This window comes from Gossypium arboreum, chromosome 1 (genome assembly GCF_025698485.1).
Source record: "Gossypium arboreum isolate Shixiya-1 chromosome 1, ASM2569848v2, whole genome shotgun sequence".
Classification (NCBI taxonomy): Eukaryota; Viridiplantae; Streptophyta; class Magnoliopsida; order Malvales; family Malvaceae; genus Gossypium; species Gossypium arboreum.
The window spans coordinates 11,626,027-11,651,525 of NC_069070.1; the positions used below are offsets into that span (position 1 = coordinate 11,626,027).

The 25,499-nt window shown below is 32.0% G+C and overlaps 2 long non-coding RNA genes across 2 annotated transcripts; both read right to left on the minus strand.

Moving 5' to 3' along the window:
- Positions 1-2,347: 2,347 nt before the first annotated feature.
- Positions 2,348-3,425, minus strand: LOC128293090 (uncharacterized). The gene is made up of 2 exons (XR_008283140.1): positions 3,380-3,425; positions 2,348-3,007 (listed from the first exon to the last, which is right to left on the minus strand). It is a non-coding gene; the product is annotated as an uncharacterized LOC128293090 (long non-coding RNA).
- Positions 3,426-15,032: 11,607 nt separating this feature from the next.
- On the minus strand, positions 15,033-17,571 carry LOC108465458 (uncharacterized). The gene is made up of 3 exons (XR_001868431.2): positions 16,977-17,571; positions 16,796-16,885; positions 15,033-15,482 (listed from the first exon to the last, which is right to left on the minus strand). It is a non-coding gene; the product is annotated as an uncharacterized LOC108465458 (long non-coding RNA).
- Between the last annotated feature and the right edge of the window lie 7,928 nt (positions 17,572-25,499).

Genomic DNA, 25,499 nt, shown 5'->3' on the forward strand with positions numbered 1-25,499 from the left:
CAGCTGTGAGTCAATTCTTGAAGAAAAAGATCATTTGTCGGTATGGGATGCCTAAAAGGATCATATCAGACAATGCATTGAACTTGAACAACAGAACGATAGCAGAAGTTTGCAGTCAGTTCAAGATTAAGCATCATAACTCTTCTCCGTATCACCCAAAAATGAATGGGGCAGTAGAAGCAGCCAACAAGAACATCAAGAGGACAGTAGGGAAGATGACTGAGACTTATAGCGATTGGCATGAGAAACTACCGTTTGCACTCTTTGCCTATCGAATATCTATCAGAACCTCTACTGGGGCAACTCCTTTCTCGTTGGTTTATGGGATGGAAGCAGTGTTACCAATTGAAGTGGAAATATCGTCTCTCCGAGTCTTGTCAGAGATAAAGTTGGATGAAGCTGAATGGATACAATCACGATATGATTAGTTGAACTTGATTGAGGAAAAGAGGTTAAGGGCCATTCGTCATGGTCAGATGTATCAGAAGCGAATGATGCGAGCTTACGACAAGAAAGTGCGACCAAGAGAATTCCACGAGGGGGATCTTGTGCTGAAAAAGATCCTTCCCATTCAGAAGGACTTTAGTGGAAAATAGAGACCGAATTGGGAAGGGCCGAATGTCGTGAAAAAGACTTTCTCTGGGGGTGCATTAATCTTAACGGAAATGGATGAGAAGAGTTTACCCAATCCAGTGAATTCAGACTCAGTCAAAAAGTACTTTGTCTAAAGGAGAGGAGAATCCAGGGTGAAAACTCGCAAAGGGTGCCTTGAGTTTTCGAAAAAAAAATAGAGAGGCCAAGGTGAAAACTCGCAAAGGGCGCCCTGTGACCAAAGGATTTTTAAGTTGAAAACCCGAAAGGGCAGCTTAAATTTTGAAGAGCACACGGTAATCTTGCTATATCTGATTCAACAAAGAGCGAAGCGTGTTGCATATCAGGGCATCAACAAAGTACTTTGGATCTTTTAAACACATGTTGAACTCAAGAAAGTCTTCATGGAGCTGATGTATAGACGCTCAAGTGGTGATATCTAGGGCATTTAACTTTTGTCCTGTTTGCTATCTTTAGATTCTCTTTCTTCTCAAAGATAGGCTATCAGATTAATTTCCTTTGTATTTTTAACAAATTTATTCAAATCTAATCATTCTCAAGATTAAATTCATCTTCCATTATTCTTAAAGTATGTTGCATTAAAATAATGATAGATGGACTAAATAATTTTCACAAATAAAGTTTTGCTCATTACTTTGGAAATTTCTAGATAATACAAGAAACTAAGACAGAATAATTTTTCGAGGAATTCACATAAGTGAGGTTTGAAAGAATTCGAGGAAATTCTTTCTTTAGTCCAAAATGATGATTGGACAAATCAAATGATTCGATCCTAAGAGAGGATCATCTTACAGACATTTTTGGTGAGTCATAGCATTTGAAGAATGGTACAAACCCACAGGCCGAGTAGGAATGATACTTCGAGAGAAATAAGAATAAACTTCGACGAAGGAATGAGTGGTGACATCTGGAATAGGGGTCATATTCATAAATATTTTTCATTACAACAGGTTTAATTAGGAGCATTTGACTCACTTTGATCATAGCATCCTAATCATTAGGCATGAACTCATACACATTATACAAGTTATGTCCTTCAAGGGACAATAAAGATTGATGCACCTTAACCCCCTAAGCAGTAGGGTAATAGGCTAAAGCATAGCAGATCTGACCTTCAGGTGTTTACGCTGAAGCAGATCTAAGATGATTTGGTATCTCTGTATTGTCAGAGAACAAATCGAAGAAACAGATTTGGCATATCCATATTCGACGGAGAGTAGATCGAAGACATAGTAGATCTAACCTTCAGATGTTTTCACATCGAAGTAGATCCAAGATGATTTGGCATCCTTGCGTTTACAAGGAGCAGATCGAAGACATAGCAGATTTGGCTTTCACGTGTTTACGCTGAAGCAGATCTAAGATGATTTGGCATCTCTGTATTGTCAGAGAACAAATCGAAGAAACATATTTGGCATCTCCATATTCAACGAAGAGCAGATCGAAGACATAGCAGATCTAACCTTCGGATGTTTTTGCATCGAAGCACATCCAAGATGATTTGGCATCTTTGCGTTTAAAAGGAGCTTATCGAAGACGTAGCAGATTTGGCTTTCACGTGTTTACACTGAAGCGAATCTAAGATGATTTGGCATCTCTGTATTGTCAGGAAACAAATTGAAGAAGCAAATTTGGCGTCTCTGTGTTCGACGAAGAGCAGATCGAAATATCAGCATGACAGTATTAAGTTTGCAAGGAGCAAATTGAAGGCAAGGATCTGATAAGACCGGGAAAATTTGGTCTGTCTATAAGTCTTTGCTCGATTCCTATTACACAGCAATGAACAAAGAGGGGTAGCTGTAGCAGCCCAAATCTGCCCGGGCTTTAAAACCTAAAACAAAAAATAAATGAATAAATGAATATTTATTTATTTTAAAAGTCCGTTAAAAAGTCCAAACCCAATAACCCTTACAAACAGACCCACTACCCAAACCAATCTACTACAGACCCAAGTCACTCGGGCCCAAAAGGCCCAATGACTTAAAACACCACAGCAAACCTTAGGGTTTCCTTGGAACCTCAGCGCCGCAGAAGCAGTTCCAGAAGCTTCGTCACGTCAGAGCTGTTCCAAATCCCGAAGCAAGGGCCATCAATAGCCTTGTCCCCTCACGTCACCCCAGCTAGCCCTTATCAATGCTGGTCAGATCGATGGCCACCTCACACGAGATCCCATCAAAGCACTGACCAGAGACTTTAGGCACTCCGAACGTCACCGCCGTTTGCCTCACAACGATCAAGTGGTTTAAACATCACCACCATCAGTGCACTGTGATCTCAGGCCTCACCACTAACCTTTGCGCCTCTATCGGTACCGAGATCTTCGCAGCAGAGGCCGTCTTGTGGTCACCAGGCAAGATTCGCATCCATAACGCGATCTTCGCCTGATTTTTGGTACCTGCAAGACAGAAAAAGGAAACCAATAGACACGGAAAAGAAAAACGGAGCAGAAAAGGAAACTAAACAGACAAAAATAGCAAGAAATAGCAGCAGATAAACTGAAACAAACAAGGAAAGAAATCAAAGATTTCTTTCCTAGACATGCATAGTCTAAAGGCTATAAAGCCTTTCTTCAAATTTGTAATTAGAGGTTTTTTTTGATACATACGAAATATATACAAAAGAGAACAAATATACGAATATTCAGAGAAGTTCAAGCAGTTTCTTTAAAAAGGTGATTTAAATTTCATACTCTGTTATTTATTTTTCAACGAGTATACGAATTGTTTTTGCAAAAAACTGTTGATATTTAAAAGGAATAAGAGGTTACCTGTGTTTTGCTTGAAGGGACGAGGGTTTTTAACCCTCCGACCACCGTGGGAAGTGGCGCGTGTGGCGCGTGGGCATGTGCTGCTCAGTGGCATGAGGCCGAAGTTGGGGACTCCTCTCTTCTCCCTTTCAGAGAATTTCAAAACTTTTGTTTTAAAACCCATTGTAAAATGAATTTTGGGTTAGATTTTGACATATATAGCATTACGAAAACGGCGTCGTTTTGCTTAATTCAATAAGCACTAAAACGACACCGTTTAAATAGAGGATCCGAGTGTTGACCAGTGACCCGGGGAAGGATCCGCATGTTTTTGGTAAATGGGCAAATTGCCCAATTGATCCCTCCGTTTTTCAGAAATTTTTAATTTCATTTTTATTTTTATTTTAAATTGGCCCTAAATTTTTACGTGTATGCCAATTTAGTCCCAGCGTCCATTAAAATCTATTCTGAGGAACGACGTCGTTTTCTGGGATAAGGGCTAATTGCCCAATGAGTCCCTCTGGTTTAACGCGCCTTTTAATTTGGCCCAAAAAATTTCATTTATTCGTAATTAACCCTAAATTTTTAAATTAAATTAATTTTTTTATAAATTCAATTTATTCTAAATACTATATATATTTTTATAAACATTGGTTATATAAAAGTGTATTTATTATTTTCTTTGTATATTATTTATTATATTATTATAAATTATTATATATTATGTTACCTATATTTTATTATATATATTATTTTATATATTACTTATCATATTGTTTATATTATTATATATTTTGTTTATAAATTTTATTATATGTTATATTTTTCCATATATTATCTCTTACATACTTTTATTTTATTATAAAATATATATTATTTTATCGCTTATTAATTACATATGTTTTATTTTATTATTAAATAAATATGTGTAATATTAACATTTAGTACATTATTTTGTTATTATATCCTATAATATGGTATATACATATTAATCATTTTTTAAAAAGGTTTTCCTTTGTCATTCATATATTATTCTAAATATTTCTAAACATCTTTATTTTTATTTTATTTGATTTTTATTTTATATGTTTATAATTTGCTTATTTATTTTTGAATTCTTTTATTTTGATATTGTTTAGTAGGTTAAATTTTCATAGATTATTTGTTATTTCGTGTTTTGTTTTTATATATTCGCATGAAATAAATTATTTATGTTATTTTAAGTTACTATCTGATAAAATATTATCATATATATATATATATATATATTGCAATTTATATTTGTTGTATTCATTATGCGCTATGTTGTATTTTGCATGTAACGATAATGCATGTACATTTATGTTATTTATGATTATATATGCATAAAATGATAACGTATATTGTATAATTTATGCCATTATTCTTTATTTTTATATATTATATTTGCATGGAAGGTTAAAGAATGTATTATGTAAGTTAAGTTATTAATCCTTTATAATATGTTAAATGCATCATCACTTTAAAAAACTTTTATATTTCATTCGATCCAAAAAGAATTTAAAAAATAAGGCAACGTTTTTGGTAATTAGGAATTCGGGAAGTAATGCCCTAACATGCTGGGTTGCGATTTCTCGTCTATCTAAATGCTTAAAAAAATCCTTCTAGATGAGTTTTGAAAATCACAAGATGATTTTAGTTATGAAAGTTTAAGAATATTGTGTCCAATCATGCTGGATGTGATATTTATATTCTTTTGAAACGAAGGAATCTTGATTTTTTTTTACTCAAAATTATTACGGTTTTAAAAGAGATCTCATTTTTAAGTTCTTTCAAACTCTTGACATTAAGACAAAATTATTCAATTTGGTACCAATTTTGGGCGTTGCGAGGGTGCTAACCCTTCCTCGTACGTAACCGACTCTGAACTCACTTTCTCATAATTTTGTAGACCAAAATGTTTTATAAAGTGATCCAATCACACTTTAAAAGGTTGGTGGCGACTCTCGTTTTCAAAATACCTCTTCGCCTTCTAAAAGGAGGTTTCGACAATAGGCTTTATTTATGAGGCTGTTGATAGAGCTAAACAAGCAATTCAAAAAAAGTGTAGATATTTCACTAAGTACGAAAAGATTCTTGACAATAGATGGAATTTTATGCATTTCGACTTGCATTCAGCTGGTAAGATAAAATGTTTCATATAAAAATTAAGAACTATATTTATATTTTATTATTTTAAGCTTTAGATTATTATTTGATGATATTCTTATAAATTATACTTAGGTTATTTTCTCAATCCTCAATTTCAATTTAGGGTGGAGCATTCTGAGAATGTACTAATAGAAACATTAGAAGGTACACAATCAGTAATTGAAAGATTAGAACTTTCTCTTGATACTCAAGTCAGAATGGTTAATCAGGTTAGATTCAAGTATTATTATTTGTAACTTAGTTACATAATTTGAAATAGAATTATTTTTTTTTTTACTCTATCTTTTATTTATACAGTTGTTACTATTTAGAGATAAACATGAGACATTCAGTACTCCACAAGCATAATGAGCTTGGTAGCAAATGAATCTGGGTAAAAAGTTAATTAAATTATTTTATTTAATTTATATTATTTAATTATATTGTACATTTTGAAGTTATTTTGAAATTTAAATAATATTATGCAGCTGAGTGGTGGATAATATACGGCACATGTGTTCTCGAATTACAAAAATTAGCAATTAAAGTGCTTAGTCAAACAACTTCTGCATCAAATTGCGAACGAAATTGGAGCACGTTTAGTTATATTCACACCAAGGCAAGAAATAGGTTCAAGTATAAAAAACTTGAGAAACTAGTGTTTACCTATTATAATATGAGGCTTTAGATAAGACATTAAAAAAGAATGAGCATTGATAATATAAATGCTAGTTTTAATCATATCAGCGTTGATCATATCTTTGAAGATGTTGATCCACTATCATAATGGCTTCATGAGAAAGAGAATCCATTGTTAGATGGTGAAAATGCCGGTGTGTTGCATGTGGATACCTCTGATGATGAAATGGATGTTGATCAATGATGGTAGTGAAACTAACTAAAAATTTGACTTAACGCAAGCGCACCTATCGAACAGTAGTATAGTTATGGTGAGACCGAAAATGGATGTTGATCAATCTCAACAAAAAAATTTGCCTTATTCAAGTTCTAGTTCAACGGCAAGTCAGCGTGGCGATGGACCCGATGGTGGTGGTTTAAGTCCAATTGATGAGGATGATGGACATAGTGGTGATAGAGGTGAAATTAGGTCTTCTAGTCGGTATGGAGGAGAATATGGGGTTGGTACCACTAGTGGAAATTTTTTTGATAGATAAGAGTTTGACGGAAATATGTTTCCTGAACCTAGAAGAGATAGAAGTGAACCTAGAGCTCCATCAAAAGGAAGAGGCAAGAAGCATACTTCTATAAGCTCTTCATCTGGTAGGAGATCGAGTTCTAGTAACCTTGAGTATAGTGATTCATCTACTAGCACTCAAGGTTTTTATCCACCAGAACAACCTTCATATTTTCAACTTTCACATGGTTATCCACAACCATATGGTTATTATCCACCATTTCCTAATTATGGTGTGTCATACCAACCTCAAATGCATCCTCCACCACCAATGTAGCACCCACCCCTACCTCTTATGTATCCTCCTCCTTAAATATACCTCCATATCAATTATATGAAAACCAAGGTGAAAATGTTACTTTTTTGGATATATTTTTAGACAAAAGCCAAGAGAATCAAGTCAAGAACGCTCTCAAAGTGAAGGTGAAAGATCTGATCCTCCTGGTCATTCCACTAATTGGTGAAAACTAAATCGTACCACTACCATTATTTGTAAGGTATTTTTTTAAAGAAAACTTTTATTAATGTTCTTAATTTTGATGATATTAAAATATTTAAAATATATCTTTAGATAAATGAATGAAGTATATTTTATGAAAATATAATTAAGAATTGAAGCATGTTAAACTATATATGAAAGTAGAATGAGAGTAAGTATAACTGGTAGGAAATAGGAATAATTAATGAGAATATATAAATTTATGTATTCCTTTTTTCTTTTTTGCAGCATAGAATGTTTATATCTTCACCTTCTTCAAAGCTGTCAAGAAATATTGAAGACATCTCTTATGTATGAATTTTCAATTATTTTATCTATAAAACTTTCAAACTTATTAAATATGATAAATGTTTAATATTTCCTATTTTTACTTTTTATTAGTTAATATAACATTCTTAGAAAATTAGTAAATAAATATAAGAATAATTAATGATTATAAAATTTGTGTTCTCATATTATATTAATAAAAGTTCATAAGTGTTAGAAAACACCCTAAAAATCATTAAAAGTAACATTTTATAATTATAATTATAATTATTATGCTTTACAATAAATTGTGCGAATTTTAAAAAAATTCACGACCGCGATACCCGCAGTGACTGCAATAGCATCCGTTATGTCTGCAACCGCAATAAACGTAACGCGACCTAAAACGCGGCTGAAACCGCAATTTAAATCCCTAGTGGTGCCCAGAGAGGTCTGGTGATTATACCGTTCGTAGTGGGTATTGATTGCAGCTAAGAGGTTTCCCAGGTTCTAGTAGTGATTCTTACAGAGATATTGAGCCCGAAAGACGGACATTGTACAAACATCTATAAACGACAAAAGTCCCAGAGAAAATGAGAATTACAACTTGGTGACTAGTTAACAACTATGTTCCAACTAGACATAATTTACACAATTGACGACTAATTGCTGATGCTGCGTGTTATGTGTGTGGGTTGTAAGCTGAAACTTCTAGACACGTCTGTCGAGATTTCCCTTATGCTACACAAATTTGGGCTTAGTTAGAGATCAACTGGGATATTCGAAGGAATAAGGCGACATTGGTAGACTGGCTCTGTCATTTGTATTATGAGAATCAGGGATTTAAATTGCGGTCACGGTCGTGTTTTCGGTCGCGTTGCATTTATTGCGGTTGCAGACATAACGGATGCTATTGCGGTCATTGTGGGTATCGCGGTCGTGAATTTTTTTTAAAATTCGCACAACTTATTGTAAATCATAATAATTATAATTATAATTATAAAAAGTCACTTTTAATGATTTTTAGAGTGTTTTCTAACACTTATGAACTTTTATTAATATGATATGTATGAGAACACAACTTTTATAATCATTAATTATTCTTATATTTATTTACGACTTTTCCGAGAATGTTATATTAACTAATAACAAAGTAAAAGAGAGAGGAAATATTAAACATTTATCATATTTAATAAGTTTGAGAGTTTGTATAGATAAAATAATTGAAAATTCATACCGAAAAATGTCTTCAATATTTCTTGACACTTTGAAGATGGTGAAAATATAAACATTCTATGTTTCAAAAGGAAAAAGGAATAGATAAATGTATAGATTCTAATTAATTATTCCTATTTCCTACCACTTATTGTCACTCTTATTCTACTTTCATATATGGTTTAACATGCTTCGATTCTTAATTATCTTTTCATAAAATATACTCTATTCATTAATCTAAATATATATTTTAAATGTTTTAATATCATCAAAATTAAGAACATTAACAAAAGTTTTCTTTAAGAAAAACATACCTTACAAATAAAGGTAGTGGTACAATTTAGTTTTCACAAATTAGTGGAATGACGAGGAAGATCAGATCCTTCACCTTCACCTTCACTTTAAGAGCGTTCTTGACTTAATTCTCTTGGCTTTTGTCCAAATATATATATCCAAAAAAGTGACGTGTTCACCTTGGTTTTCATATAATTGATATGGAGGTATATTTAAGGAGTGAGAGGTGGAGGTGGGTGATACATTGGTGGTGGAGGATGCATTTGAGGCTGGTATGGCACACCATAATTAGGAAATGGTAGGTAATAACCATATGGTTGTGGATAACCATATGAAGGTTGAAAATATGAAGGTTGTTCTGGTGGATAAAAAACTTGAGTGCTAGTAGATGAATTACTGTACCCAAGGTTACTAGAACTCGATCTCCTACCAGATGAAGAGCTTATAGAAGTATGTTTCTTGCCTTTTCCTTTTGATGGAGCTCTAGGTTCACTTCTACCTCTCCTAGGTTCAGGAAACATATTTCTATGAAACTATGATCTATCATGGAAATGTACACTAGTGGTACCAACCCATATTCTCCTCCATACTGACTACAAGACCTAATTTCACCTCTATCACCCTATATCCATCATCCTCATCAATTGGACTTAAACCACTACCATCGGGTCCATCGCCACTCTGACTTGGCGTTGAACTAGAACTTGAATGAGATAAATTTTATTGTTGAGATTGATTGATAAACCATAAGTTACACATATTTTTACCCCATGCTTGGCATATTTATGGATGATTTTTCCTTGGTTTTATTGAATTCGATGCTCTTAATCCTTTAAATTCATGTTTTACACTTAAGTGAGCATAGGAAGGCGAAAAGAGCAAGAAACAAGCCAAAAACGGACAAATTGGGCCTAAATCGGTGTTTCACACGGCCAAGCACTGCCACACGGGTGATCCACATGCCCATGTGTGACACATAGGTAGACCACACGCCCGTGTGTCATGGCCGTGTCGACATTAATTTAAGTCAAAATTGCACACGGCCTGAGTACTTGCACACGGGCGTGGCACACGGTCATGTCCCTGTCGAGCTCAAGTCTAATTTTACTCAGAAAAGGCTAATTCTGGGCTATTCTGGGCATTCCAAAGTATATATATAAACACCCTAGAAGAGGATTAAAGGGGACACGCAGAGTAGAAGGCAGGGAAGTACTCAAGAACAGCCATCAGAATCACCTCGGAGGCAGGATCTAAATCAAGACTGAAGATTTCCATCCAATTTTCTAGAAGTTCTTTGGGTTTCTTTATGTTTTGTTGTTTTTAATATTTTGAGATGTTTTCCATTATTATCATGAACTAAACTCCCTAAATACCTAAGGGAGATGAAACCTAAGACAAATCTTATTACTTTTTGATTTATATGATAAATATTTGTTCTTATTCTTAATTGTGAGTTTTAATTCTTGCTTTAATATTCTAGGACATTAATTCAGGTTTTTGATGTGCTTATTCAGTGGAGGAAAAGTCTTTGTTTAAGAGTAAATCATTCATAATTAAGCGGAGTTGCATGCAATCCTAGAGATAGGACGACATAAATCTGCCGGATTAGAGTCAAATCTAATAAGGGAATCCATAAATCAAGTTCATGCGACTATAGGGGTTTTAATTAGAAAGAGATTTCAATTAATCAACCTAGAGTCAGTTGTTTTTAGTCTCAAAAGGGATATTAACATAAATTACGGATTTCTACGGAATAAGTCAAGTGAATAAATCGTCTAATTAAGAGGTAATAAGTGAAGTCTAGGTGAAGTCTTTCTTGGGTATTGTCTTCTCAATCAGTTTTTCAAAAGTATTTTCCAACCTTAACCTCTATCGTAATCTTAGCTAATTAGATAATTAGATTTAGGTAAACATTCTCTTAATTTTTAGGCTAAATAATAAAAAGATAGTAATTACTAGTACTTTTAGTCTTCGTGGATACAATATTTCCGGTCTCACCATAACTATACTACTATTCGATAGGTGCGCTTGCCTTAAGTCAAATTTTCAGTTAGTTTTGACGACCATCATTGACCAACATCCATTTCATCATCAGAGGTATCCACAGGCAACACAATGACATCTTCACCATTTAATAATGGATTCTCTTTCTCATGAAGCCATTCTGATAGTGGATCAACATCTTCAAAGATATGATCAAGGCTGATAGGATTAAAACTAGCATTTATATCATCATTGGTAATTCTTTTTTGATACCTTATCTGAAGCCTCATATTATAATAGGTAAACACTAGTTTTTCAAGTTTTTTATATTTTAACCTATTTCTTGCCTTGGTGTGACTATAACTAAATGTGCTCCAATTTCATTCGTAATTTGATGCTGAAGTTGTTTGACTAAGCAATTTAATTGCTAATTTTTGTAATTCGGGAAAACATATGCCGTATATTATCCACCACTCAGCTACATAATATTATTTAAATTTTAAAATAACTTCAAAATGTACAATATAATTAAATAATATAAATTAAATTAAATAATTTAATTAACTGTTTACCTGGACTCATTTGCTTCCAAGCTCTTTGTGCTTGTGGAGTACTGAATGTCTCATGTTTATCTCTAAATAGTAACAACTGCATAAATAAAAGAGTAAAAAAATTCTATTTCAAATTATGTAACTAAGTTACAAATAATAATATTTGAATCTAACCTGATTAACCATTCTAACTTGAGCATCAAGAGAAGGTTCTAATCTTTCAATTACTGATAGTGTACCTGATATTGTTTCTATTAGTACATTCTCAAAATGCTCCACCCCAAATTGAAATTGAGGATTGAGAAAATAACCTAAGTATAATTTATAAGAATATCATCAAATAACAATAATCTAAAACTTAAAATAATAAAATATAAAAATAGTTCTTAATTATTATATGAAACATTTTACCTTACCAGCTGAATGCAAGTCGGAATGCATAAAATTCCATCTATTGTCAAGAATTTTTTTCATACTCAATGAAATATCGACAATCTTGTTGAATTGCTCGTTTAGCTCTATCAACAGCCTCATAAATAAAGCTCATTGTTGGTTTATTCATCGCTATCCACAAGTCTCAATACTTTTACTAGGGGCTAGTAAACTTTTATGAGGTCGTTTGCTTTTTTTCAAAAATATTTTTCCAAAATAATTTTTTTGGTGTCATAAGCAGGCCCTGACTTTTGCTGTCCCCATTTTGATTCTTTAAATTCTTATATATTCATAAGAAACATTTTAAAATAATATAATTTAAATTATTTGGAACTAATAAAATCTTTAAAAGTTGCTATATTTAAGTAATTATATTAACTAATTATAAAACACTAACCTTTGAATTAAACATTTCCTTCAGATCTTTCTTTTGTTTTGTTATCTCTTCAAGTTGAATGAAATGAGTTGCAAATTGAGTAAGAGCGGGTCGAAGTATTTGTTTCCTTTGTGTATACTTCTTTATCAAGTCAACAGTCTAAATATGATTGTATATAAAGCAAGTCACTTTCTTTGTCTCATCTAACACTTTTGCTACACTGGGCTTTTTCTCAATATCTTTAAGGCATAAATCTAAACAATGAGCTACACATGAGGTCTAATATAAATGTTTTCTTTTCACCGTTAATTTTTTTCTGACAGCTTTCATTGCTGCCTCATTATCAGTCACTATTTGGACAATGTAATTTTCTCCAATTTCTTCTACAACTGAATCTAGCAAACTGTAGTAGAATTCAGCATCTCTACTACGAACACTTGAGAATCTACCGATTTCCAAAAAATGGTTCCTTTATTACAATAAACAAGAAAATTAATGATGTGCATTTGATTCAAACTGTTGGTCAAACCATCACACATTAGAGTTGCACCCAATTCATTCCAATAAGTCTTTAGTCCATTTACCCAATCACGAACTCGTTGATACTCTGACTCCAAATACACATCTGAAACCTCATAAGGTGTTAGGAACTTTACACCTTGTCCAAATTCTGTTGACACTTGAATTAAGTTATACAAACATGGAGAGCTTGCTAATTGAAAAGTAAGTTTTTCATATATTAAAAATTTAGATATCGTTTCACCTATCTTCCTTTGAAAACTCTTTAAAAAAGATTCATTAACCTTTGCTTGCTTTGAACTTTTGCTTTTAACCAATTTAGGTATAACTCCCCTTAAGGTAAGTTCAGACTCACTTGGGATGGATTTACTTGTTCTTTTTCTACAATATTCTCTAGTTAATCCATGAGAAGATCGCCCTTCTGCATAAATGTTATTCCAACCACCAGTACTTCGTCTGAACTCTTCCCTTCTATGCCACTCGTGTTGTGATTGGATACTTTCTCGAGTTGCTTGCCGTATAGCAGAAACCTCATCAATGAATTCCTCGTGTTAATCCTCATCTTCTCTTAATTGAGATAAAAATTCATCTTTTCTCCTCTTTTTGTCTATTTTCTTTGTCTTACTTCCTTTCAGTATATTCATTATATTTTTTTTAATGACACCTATTAATAAAAAAAATAATTCACACTTTATATTATTATCAATTATATATAATCTTTATAGAAAATTTACAATAACATTTAAAAATAATAATAAAGTATCATATACCAATAACATTAGGGCATGGTGCAACATTGCCAGTTTTATGAGCAATATGCTCTTTAAATCGCGTTATTCCTCCTTTCACAACTTTACCACAAAGTTTGCGTATAATATTTCCTTTCGTATTTGGCACTGGAGTTCCAAAGTGCCAACCTATATCATTACTTGGTGCACCCTCCAATCCTTTAGTTGGGAACTCTTCACATGGTGGCATGCTTTATTTTTATTTATATATAAGAAACATAAAATTATATTTAGAAATATAAGCAACTCATTACTTATATTATCAACAATGTAATACAAAAAAAAAAGTAAACATCATTAACATGGAAAATTTAAATTTATTGCATAATCCATACATAATAATAATAAATAATAAATTATGAAAGTTATGAGATTTTAAAATAATAATAATTAATAATAAATAATTATCATTATAAATTATAATTACAATATTAATTAAAAATAACATATAAAGTAAAATTATAAACTTGATAAGATTGAGGCTTTCATATTAAAAATATAATAATCGATTGTTGTCAAAATAATTTTCATTTTCTGTAAAATCTCTCCAAACTCTAAAAAATCAACCCAAATATACTTTGCTTCAACAAGTTAAAAGATGATGGGAGTGAGGTGGGATTCACTTTTTTCCACTTTTAAGTACTTAAGCTAGTTTATAGAAATAGCAGGTGAAAACATTTACGTAATATATTTATAAAAAATTGTTATGAAAATTAAAGGCATGAAATAATAAATTTAAGATGATTTTAATGTTCGGTTTCAAATGTCATTATTTACATTTATATGCATGTATTTTTTCTAAATTTATCAAATATAAAAATATATAAATACCTCAAAATAATATTTGTTGTTTTATAAAATGAATGGATAATAATTTTCTAATTGAGTTTGGTCTCGGTTATTAGGTTACATCAACTCAATCAACTCCTTAATTTATAGTATAAATGATTTTTATGGTTGCATTAGCATAATATATAATTACATAAAAAATTATTAAAACTCCATATGTGTATGTAAAATTTAATTTCATAAATTATTAATATGTTAAAATTTATATCAATTAAAATTAAGCAAATAGAATATGAATATTTATATTATACTTCATTGTCGATAAGTTAATGTCAAGAGTCAACTAAACACTAACCTGATTAGAAATTAAAAAAAAACATAACCTTTTTACAAAGTAGCAAATATTACAATACAAAAATATTTTTACATTTTATACAATATAAAAATCAATTTAAATCCAAAATACATATAGAAAAATACAAACAATAAAAAATTTAAAACTTTCAAATCCTCAAATTTATCATTCAAATTAAATCTTATTTTTATATTAATTTTAATAAACATAGTGAGGATATCATTCTCATTAAATAATATATAGTGGTTTTATTTTAAAAATGATTATATATATATTTAACCAGTATAATGAATTTCATTTATGAGCTTTAATTTCAAGTACCTATTGCATATTAAGTCATACATTACTCCCATTAAAGAGTGATTAGGAATAAATTGATCTTAATTCCTAACAGTTGTCCTGCTTGTCTTACTACCTGTAAAGGAAAATAAAAAAGAAATATGCTAGCTAGGTGTAAATGCATGGCAGCTGTCCTACTATTGATAGCCTAGACAGTGTCTTGGTTTTGGCTAGGAGTAAAGGAAAATAAAAATGAAAATATAAAGAAAAAAAGAAATCAAATGACAGAAAATTTAGAAAGAAAACTGAAGAGGCCTAAAGTCTATCATCCTCTCAAAACTTATATCCTTTCAAAACTCTATCAAATTCTTGGAATATGCTGGTTGTGCCTTTTCCCTTCATCCCTAACCTAAAGTCTAAAAAACATATTTGCACTGCAAAAACAAGCAAAAAGCCACGAATCAAGACAATTTTAGATACTTATTTGAAAATTTTCAATCACTGAATGTGAAAGTGATCAGGGTTTACTTTGTTTGCCATTTGATTTGGAGTTTAGGGACTGAAATATGAGAAATATAATTTCATATTTTCTATTGCTTTTGAGTTTTGAATTTTGATAGCTTTTTTCTATTTATTTGGTCTTTTTTTTGCTTTTTTTTGATTGAAAACACTCTGGTTTTGCGAGTAGAGGAATATATTTTCTTTTGTTTTATTATATTTCACTGTTTCTGTTGATTTTTGTTTAGAAAAGATGGATTTTTTTTAATTTACTGTAACAAAAAATAACGAGAATAGTGGCCCGTTATTGCCGCAATTGGTCGTTACCCGTTAAATTGCGACCGCGTGGCCCGACCCGAAGGCCCGCCCGAAATGTGAGAAAGTTTGGACAAAAATATAAGCCTGAAAAATAGACTTGGGTAAAAAAAAAAGGCCCGTTTAAAAAACGGGCCGAACCTCGGGTAAGGTATTTTTGAACCGGACCCAGCCTGACCCGACCTGAATTCACTACATGAAAAAAAAATTTTAATATTATTTTCTTATTATTTTCTCACTATTTTGCTACTATTTTGTAGTTATTGTTTGAATATTGTATAAAACTTATTTTATTGTTAATTTTTATTATTTTAAAGACATTTGTTAATTTTGTTATTATTTTAAAAATATTTGTTTGTTAAGTTATTTAAGTATACATATTTTTTAAAATTTAATTTTAATTTGTTGAAAAATATTTATTTGATGTTTTTAGTATTTTTGATGGTTTATATATGTTTTAAAACTATATAAAAATAATATAAAATTTTATATGGGTAGGCTAGATCAAGCCCAAATTTTAACATTTTTATTCGAGTTAGATTTGAAAAAAATTCTAGGCCCATTTTTCAGGCCGGGTCAGACCCGAGCCTAACAAACGAGCCTAAATTTTTAGTTATGTCCGGCCCGGCCCATGCACACCTTTAGGCGCGACTCACCGCTATTAGTGTGATTTCGCTTCACACCGCTATTTTCAGCAATAACATTTTAAGACGGTGCCGCTACCGCTATATAGCGGCTGCTATAGCGGTATCGGACTGATATTAAAATCCCTGATGAGAATACCCATCACCGATCATTTATCACAATTACAATATGGGCTCTCTGGTTGTCAAGGAAAAAACTGGTGCATGAGGGAAGTAGGCAAACCGTTAATGAGTTCAGTTCATTTGTTCTAAGGTGTGTTAAAGAACTGGAAATGATAGAAAAGATTTACCCAAAGGCTAGCCAAGATCAGCCTGTGCGATGGACCCCTCCAAAGACCCGATGGGTTAAGGCCAACTTTGACGAGGGTTTTTGCAGTGACCTGCAAAAATCCAGTATAAGAGTTGTTATTCGAGATGAAAATGGTCTGTTAATGGGGGCATATTGTAGTTGGAATAGAAATATTCAGTCACCTGAAGCGGCGGAGGCTTTGGCTGCAGTTCAAGCTGTTCGTTTTGCCCAGGACATGGGTTTTCGTAAAGTCACGGGGATTCAATGGTGGTCATCTCAAAAATAAAGGCGCAACATTTGGATAGATCGGAGGTTAGCATATATATACAGGGGAAGCCAAGTAGTTACTTATGGGTTTTGAGAAGTTTAAATTTTAGCATATAAAAAGGGGAGGGAATCGAGTTGCTCACATATTAGCCAAGGAAGACTTTCGCCGGAAACGTGACATGCAATGGGCGGAAGAGGGCCCAACGATGATACGGGAAACAGTGGCGATGGAGGAAATGAGGATCAATCGCGCCGATTCGTAACCTCTTCGTGGTATGAGAAAGCTGTACTTGTGAATCTAAGCAGCAATTTCATGGACATTCTTCATTTTTGAACCTTCACTGGAGATTTGGGATCAGAAATGAAGGGTCTCTGAGCTGGTGTGCATAGGAAATCGTTGGGTTTCTTTTCGTGGTTTTATGTTAATGGTTTTAATGTTTTATGGTTTTGCTTTTATTTGTATTTTATTGGCTTATCGGTACTGAACACTTTATTTAATGTTGGTTTTAATAAAGCAGGCCAATATTATTTAAAAAACCTTATATGACAATAAAAAGTAGATTTTGTCAATAATTTATTCTAAAAGCATTAATATCATTGAAAAACGTACATCCTAAAATTAAAACAATGATTGGAAAAGCCTATTCAAACTGTAGTTAATTGAAGGTAAAATTATGATTTTGAAACCAGGTATCAAAACAAGTCAAAGTAGTCATCTAACAAAGTTTGAATTTATCTACTAAAGTTCTATCATTGCATATATAATTATGCTTTTAGAATTACAAATAACATTCAATAAAAAATTGAAATATATGATTGGAATTTAATAATTATAAAATATACGTAATATGTGCAAAATTAAGTTAAAATAAATTAGTTTAAATTATAAGTAAAATTATATTTAAATAGATAAATAAATGTGATTAAGAATATTAAATGTATTCAAATTTTTTCTAATCCTTATTACCATTTTTCTATAGCATTATTTAATATGTTGGTGAAAGAAAATTTCAACATTGAAAATATAGTTATAAAATATTTATTTAATAATTAAATCATTGGGAGCACGGTAACTTAAAAAAGCTTTCATCGATCTTGAGTTGAATTGTGGCACTAATTTAATGAGCGACGTTATCAATATATACAAGCAACCTGGGTGAAAGAGAATAAAAAGACAAAAGTATGATAATAATAATATTATTTATTTTAAATATATATATATAAAGAAATTTTAATAACTTCTAAGATCGATTTAGTGTCTAGTTGATTTGTAATACTAATTCAATTAAGAGTTTAAATAATAATATAGATTTATGAGAAAATTTTAGTTAAACTTATTTCATTCTCAATTTTTAAATTTGCACTTTAAAAGAGTAAAAATTAGCATCTTAAAAGAATTAAATCAATAAGTGCCGCTTGATTTAGTGGCTACAATTCTTCAACAAGCATAAAGCCTTTAGAGTCTCTTAATAGTTATTAAATTATAATTACATTTTATTTTCATCAAAAAAATTAATCAATATAATGAAAATTATTAATTACTTAAATTTTTTTAATTAAGATATATAATTATTTAATTACTTGAGTGTTACAATTTTTATATGATTATAATTTTTTATATTTTTAAATATTTCCTAATTATATTTACCTCATCTAGATTTACTTGTTACCATAATCACTAAAAAAAAGCTTGAGTTAAAATTATTCTTTAATTTATTCCATTTGCACTTTAAAAGGATTAAATTTAGCATTTTATAAGAATTTATAAATATATTAAAATTATTAATTAATTACTTAAATTTTATGCAATCAACATATATATGGTTTTTTCATAAGTGTAAATCGATAAATTCACACTTAAATCTATTTGTTATCATAAATCACTACTAATTATTTTTTTTACACTTCAATCCACTTTCCTTTTCAAATTTGTGTTAAACTTTTTGAAAGTATGTGTTGACTTGAAGTAGTTAAGTAATAAATTAAGTGCTAGCAAAAGTGATTGGAGAAGTTGACACTTCTTCAAACACTGCAGAATAAAAATAGGGGACACAAAAATTATTTACGCAATTCGGGTTTCCTATGTCTGCAGTGACTAATTCAGTGAGAAATATTCACTATCTTCGAACACTTACAACAAGTGAACTTAAATCTATAACACCAGTGATAATTTACTTACTTTTGTATATTTGATTATATGAACTCTCACCACTTAATTTATTCCTAAGAACTTAGCTTGAAAAATCACAACATAAAGGTTTTACAATCAAATGCACTCACATAAATAATGTTCTCACTTGATCAAATTAAGTGTTTTCAATTTTCAATACATAAACTTATATAAGTCTCTCAATCAAATAGAATTTTTCGAGACTTGCTAACATGATGAAGATAAATCAATCCCTATTAAACAATAGCTAAACCAGCAAAATACAATATAATAATTACAAACAAGGTAAACAATCATTGGTGGCAGTTAATTCTTCAATATTCCAATTCGATCCAAGAGATTAGATAAACATGGTTCAATCAGATACTACAAATATATTTCCCCCAAGTGATATAATATTCATTTATAGGCTAGATACTATCCATGATTTCAGCTCAACCCAAATATATGAGTCAATAAATTATCAATCACACAAATATGAAAACAAGTCAGTCTCTTGCGGTGTTTTAAGGAAGTGGGTACTTCCTTAAACACATTTTAATCATTCCATATTTTCAATAATCTCTCCCTTTAACAATTTATTGAACAAAACTCATTCAATATAGGAAACAATATATATATATATATATATATATATATATCAATTAAAATCATTTTGTATACAAATATGTTTACCTTTTTTATAACTCAAAATAGATTTATTTGATCTGAGTCCTTTTTTTTCCCTTGGCATTATTAAAAAAATTTCTGTTACAAATTGCAGTCTCAGATTTTGATTTCATAGAGTCGGATAAAATAACAGTATCAAGGAAAACATTTTTTTTTGCCAGTAAAACATATTCATAAAATCATTGGAAAAACACAAAATATCACCGTATTAGCAGAGAAGAACAACACAGAGACAACAGAGAAAGAAAAGCTTAACAACGATAAATGAGAAGATATAAAATCAACTCTACCAAATTGAGGCCAAACCCAAAACTAAGCAACAGGCAGAGTTGGCAAACCATCCTTATTCAAAATGAACACCAATAAAGATGGTGGATGATTTATCCAACCCTCCAAGCACATCTCTGCTTTAGCATGCTTAGCCACCCAATCCACAGCTTTGTTAGCATCCCTTCTGATCCTTTGGATTAAAAAAAATTATGCAACTGATCTTTTAGAATATCAAATCTCTTCAAAATCGGTTTAAGCTTCCATCGCCTCTCAAAATCCTTTTTCTTAGTTTCCAAGAAGACAATCAGAGAATTAGTTTCCAAAATTGATTTCTCCCACCTATTGTTCACAGTAAGTGACCGCTAAAGCTTTCACAATCTCAACCTCATTTGTAATCACCTTCTCAGCTACTCCATCAAGAACTATACCATTACAATCCCTACAAATAACATCTACACTAGCAACACCATGTTTAACATCTAAGGCCCCATCGCAATTTATCTTTACCTAACCTACAAGAGGTTTCCCCCACACTTCTACAACAGAACCCTCCAGTTTTGAAACCCTTTCAACCAAATATTCATTCTTCACTGCTAAATATTCTTGAGTGGCAAGTTTTATTCTACATACAACCCCATTTATATCTACTTGCTTACCACAAAAAATAACCTCACATCTCATTTTCCAAATAAACCAGCAAATAAAGACAACTTTAGTGGACAGACCCTCAACCCCCACTATTAGATAAAACTTCATCAAACCATGCATCAAAAGACTGAATATGCTCTTTATAAATTCGCAAACCAAAATAGCATTAAAACCAAATACCCTTTACCCAGTTACATCCAAAAAAGATGTGTTCAATAGACTCCTCCTCCATCCCACACAACAAACATAAAAGTGTTGGAGAACAACTTCTCTTCCAAAGATTGAGCCTCAATGGAATTGCGTTAGAGCATAATTTTTAGTAAAAGACTTTCATCTTACTTAGAATGTAACACCCCTAACCTGAATCCGACATCGGAATAGGGTTACGAGGCATTACTGGATAATACACCTATTTCACATACATTTATTCATTCCTAATCAAAATACATTCAAAACATTCACAATATCCCTTATAAAGCTCTAAGAGACCTTAAAACATGCTTAGAAGTGGTTTGGGACTAAACCAATAACATTTGCAAACTTAGGGAAACTTAGAAAATTTTCTTTAATTTAAGGGTCACACGCCCATGTGAATAGGCTGTGTGCCTCACACGGCCACCAGACACGCCTGTGTTACAGGATGTGAAAACAGGGCATACATACTGACTTGCACCACACGGTAGGAGACACGCCTGTGTGCTATGGCCGTGGGAAAACTGGGGAGGTTACTGACTTCGGGTCACATGGCCGGTCACACGCCCATGTGCGAACCCGTGTGTCACACACTGCCAGTAGACACATCCTTGTGTTTAGGCCATGTCAAAACCGTAGGGTATACTGCCTTAATTCGAAAGGGTACCCGGTGAGACACACGACCGTGTAACATGACTGTGTGTCACACACGGTTAAGACACATACCCGTGTCTCTGCCCGTGTGGACAAAAATAGGCTATTTGCAAAGCTAATTTGCCACCCTTTTCTCATACATACCTAGCCATCAAAATGGTATTTTTTAACACATATATAGGTAGCCAAAACATACCAAATCTCACACATATCATGCCATCTATCTTCAACCATTTCAACTACTCATTTCCATATTCAAAATATACCAATTCATTATGGCAAAATCATCAAAAACTTACATAACTTCTAAATGCATTTACTCATCAAATTATCATCCATATCATCATCTCAAAATCAAATCACAATATGCCAACTTCCAAGCATTAATACAACAACTAATAACCAACCAAATGAGCAACCATTTAGCTATATCAACAACTATGGCAAACATACCAAAACAAGCCAACATATAAGGCATTTTATACATCACACACACACACACACACACACACACACACACACACACACACACACACACACACACACACACATATATCACTTATCAATCACATAATTCAAGCCAACTTAAATGGCTATACACACCAACATTTACAAGCCAAATCTCATGGCTAAAATCATAACTCAAAACATACCAAAATGACACTAGCCTATACATGCCATATACCATATATACAAAGCTCTAAAAGTACCAACAAGTAGTCAATAGTGTGATAATGGTTCCTGAAGATTCCCTATGTCTGAGCTAGCTTCGATAATCTATAAAACATGGAAAAACACACAAAGTAAGCTTTAAAAGCTTAGTAAGTCATATACAAATAAAGTCATCACAAGAATATTTACATAACAAATCAAATATGCTGAACATAGCTATTCACATTCAAATTCACAAACCTCTCTCATTGAACATGTGTTCAATATCTTAATCGGTTTTATCAAATACTTTCCCTTTCAATACTCGTGTAAATCTCTTACGTACCTGTGTCACTTAGCTCATTCACATATTCTTTCTGAACTAGACCTTGCCTATTGAACTGTTCGGAATCATTAAGGATACTTGGCAATCACATTTAGCTTGTACAAAGCCATATCCTAGATATGGTCTTACATGTTATCACATATCAATGCCACTGTCTTAGACAGGGTCTTACACGAAATCGATTAACGATGCCAATGTCTCAGACATGGTCTTACACGTGATCTTAATACAATGCCAATGTCCTAGACAAGGTCTTACATGTAATAACATCTCGGTAACCTAATGTCATGACATTCGTATCCTATACTATTCCTAAGGTTCATACGGGACTTTCAAATATTGTAACTTCGTCGATTCTTGCTCGTTCAACATTCATAGCATTTCAATAACAAATAAACACATATAATTCAATTTAAAGACATTTATTTGCATATGAACTTACCTCGTAGTCGGAATAAAGGGATTGGATCGACTATTCGATAACTTTAGATTTCCCCCGATCTAGATCCAATTTCTTTCGTTCTTGATCTATATACATTCAAAATTAACTCTTTTATTCATCAACACATTCAATTTCATCCATAAACACATATTTGGGAATTTTTGCACTTTGGCCCCTAAAGTTACACATTTATTCAATTTAATCCCTATTTCATAAATACACAAAATTCAAAAAATTTAATATGACTCATGCTTAGCCGAATTTTCTATAGGTCCCTAGTAGGCCATATTTTTAATTTATTTCACAATTTAACCCCTCAATTTACACTTTCCTCAAATTAAATCCCTAATTGACATTTTTATCAAAAAAATCACTTTACAAAACATGTATATCAAACACCAAGCTTGAATAATTCATCATCAAACATCATAAAACTCATGAATTTAGCAATGGCATTTTTTAAAATCACTAACAAACTAAAAAATTAAGGCACGAGCTAGCTAGTACTCGAAGCAACGATCACAAAAACATATAAATCATCAAAAATCAATCAAAATCATACCTTAATCAAGGATTAAAGGTGCCAAAAGTTCAAGCCTTAAATGTTCTTCTTCTTCTTTGATATTTCGATTGATGAATGCATGAAATGATGAACATTTTGTTTTGTTTTAATTAAACACATATTAATTACTAATTTACAAATTTAACCTTGATTTAAAACATTAATAAACATCAAATTTATGCCCATTTATGTCCATTCCCACTATCAATGGTCGTTTACAATATCAGGACCTCACATTTAATAAGACATGGCAATTAAGCACTTTTAACAAGTGGAATGCAACTTTTGCATTTTACGCGATTTAGTCTTTTTTCTCAAATCGAGCTATTAAACGATAAAATTAGCTCACGAAATTTTCACACATGCATATTCACATACTGTAAACACCAAAAAAATATTAAAATAATTTTCTAACCTCAGATTTGTGGTTCTGAAACCACTATTCTGCTTTAGCTAAAACCGGGCTGTTACATGGAACATCCATCTTTCAAATAATTTTCCACAGCTTGGGATCAACCAAATGAGAGCTAGAGGGCTTCAACTTGCAACTTCTATTCCTATATTTCATTAACACAGGATATCCCAATTTAACAGAATACTCTCCATTTTTGCTAAATGGCCATACAATTCTACAATCATTTTGAGTATCATAAATTGGGATTTTTAAAATTTTTTCAATTAAATTATCATCCAACCAATAAGAAATATTAGATAGGTCCCAACTATCTTATTCCTTACACATAATCTCCACCACACGTGTATCTAAAGACACATCCGAATGACCATAGTGCCTTGGTTTGCCATCTGGAATGCTCGACACCTATCTGTCGTTCCAAGTCTGAATAGTTTCACCATTCAAAACTTACCAAATCAAGTGAGACCTCAAAACTTCCCGACCATCCAGTAAACTACTCCACACCCAAGATGTCTTGCCCCTCCTTCTTCACTTCGAGGAAAAAATAATTAGCAAAATAGATGCCTCGTAGAACTCTCACCCATAATGCCTCAGGTTCATGCATTAGTCTCCAGCACTGTTTTGCTAGCAAAGTTAGGTTGAAAGTCTCTAGCTCTTTGAAACCCATACCTCCATCCTACTTACCAAGGGTTAAAAGCTCCCAAGACTTCCAATGGATCCTCCTCTCGTTAGCCTTCTGACCCCACCAGAAATTGGCCATTGCAGCATTGATCTCAAGATATACTTTCTTAGGAAATTTAAAACAAAACATAACATAAGTTGGAATGAAACACGCAATAGCTTTTATTAACACCTCTTTCCCCCTAATAGACAAATACTGGCTTTTCTAACCTTTTAACCTCAACACCACCTTATCTTTCACATACTCTAAAGCCTTACTCCTCATTTTCCCCTCAAAATCTGGAATTCATAGGTACACTCCAAGATTAGTAGCCACAGCAATATTCATCTTCGCTCGAATAGCATTATTTAGGTCCTTTGTAGTTTTCAAACTAAAAACCAGGCTTGACTTTTCATAGTTCACCTTTTGATCAGAAGCTTGACAATAAATTTGGATAATATCAATCAAATTCCTACAATTTTGCACATTAGATTTTAAGAAAAATAGTGAATCATCAGCAAAAAATAAATGGGGCACAATAAGACAGTTTTGACTTAATTTAACCACCTTAATACGACTCAATTGGAAACTTTGTAGGATCATACGGGATAAAACATCAGCAATAATAAGAAATAGATAAAGAGATAGTAGGTCTCCTTGCTTAAGACCCCTAGAGGGATAGAACATTCTACTAGGCTTACCATTAATCTATAAAGTGTAGGAAACACTTCTCACACACTCTATTATCTAGCTTATCC